Genomic DNA, 1,342 nt, shown 5'->3' on the forward strand with positions numbered 1-1,342 from the left:
GAAGCTGCACTGAAGGAATTGGTGGAAAACAAGGCTCCAGGAACCGACAGAATACCCACTGAGATGTTTCAATAAATGGATGCCACACTGGAGGCACTTCTTGTTTATGCCAAGAAATTTGGAATACAGCCACCTGGCCAACTGACTGGAGGAGATCCATATTTGTACCCATTCCAAAGAAAGGTGATCCCACAGAATGTGGAAATTATCAAACAATATCATTAATATTATATGCAACTAAAATCTTACTGAAGATAATTCAAAAATGATTACAGCAGTATATTGACAGGTAACTTCCAGAAATGCAAGCAAGATTCAGAAGAGGATGTGGAAAGAGGGATATCACTGCTGATGTCAGATGGATCTTGACTGAAAGCAAAGAATACCAGAAAGATGTTTACTTGTGTTTTATTGACTATGCAAAAGCATTTGACTGTGTAGATCACAACACATTATGGATAACATTGCAAAGAATGGGAATTCTGGAATACTTAATTATACTCATGAGGAATCTATACATAGATCAGGAGTCCGTCGTTCGAACAGAACAAGGGGACACTGCATGATTTAAAATCAGGAAGGGAGTGTGTCAGGGTTGTACCTTTTCACCATACTTATTCAAACTGTATGCTGAGCAAATAATCCAAGAGGCCAGACTATATGAAGAGGAACGTGGCATCAGGATTGGAGGAAGACTCATTAACAACCTGCATTATGCAGATGACACAACATTGCTTGCTGACTTGAAGCACTTACTGATGAAGATTAAAGACTACAGTCTACAGTATGGATCACACCTCAGCATAAAAAAAATGAAAATCCTTACAACTGGACCAATCAGCAGCATCGTGATAAATGGAGAAAAGATTGAAGTCATCAAGGATTTCATTTTACTTGGTTTTACAATTGACGCCAATGGAAGCAGCAGTCAAGAAATCAGAAGTCATATTGCACTGGGCAAATCTGCTGCAAAAGACCTCTTTCAAGTGCTGAAGAGCAAAGATGTCATTTTGAAGACTAAGGTGCTCTGGTAGTGCAGTGCCTACAGCACTTCACTGCTAACCAGAAGGCTGGCGGTTCAAACTCACCAGCCACTCCTCGGAAGGAAGGTTAGGCAATCTACTTCTGCAGTGATACCACCTCAGAAACACAACGAGGGGTCACTATGAATCGGGTCTGACTTGATGGCACATAACAACAATAACAACAAGGTGCACCTAACCCAAGCCATGATATTTCTAGTCACCTCGTATGCATGTGAGAGCTGGACAATGAATAAGGAAGACCAAAGAAGAGTCAATGCTTTTGAGTTGTGGTGCTGGCGAAGAATGCTGAAAGTGCC

The sequence above is a fragment of the Orycteropus afer genome, unplaced genomic scaffold, assembly GCF_000298275.1.
Source record: "Orycteropus afer afer isolate SDZICR_OR568_19922 unplaced genomic scaffold, OryAfe1.0 scaffold00638, whole genome shotgun sequence".
Classification (NCBI taxonomy): Eukaryota; Metazoa; Chordata; class Mammalia; order Tubulidentata; family Orycteropodidae; genus Orycteropus; species Orycteropus afer.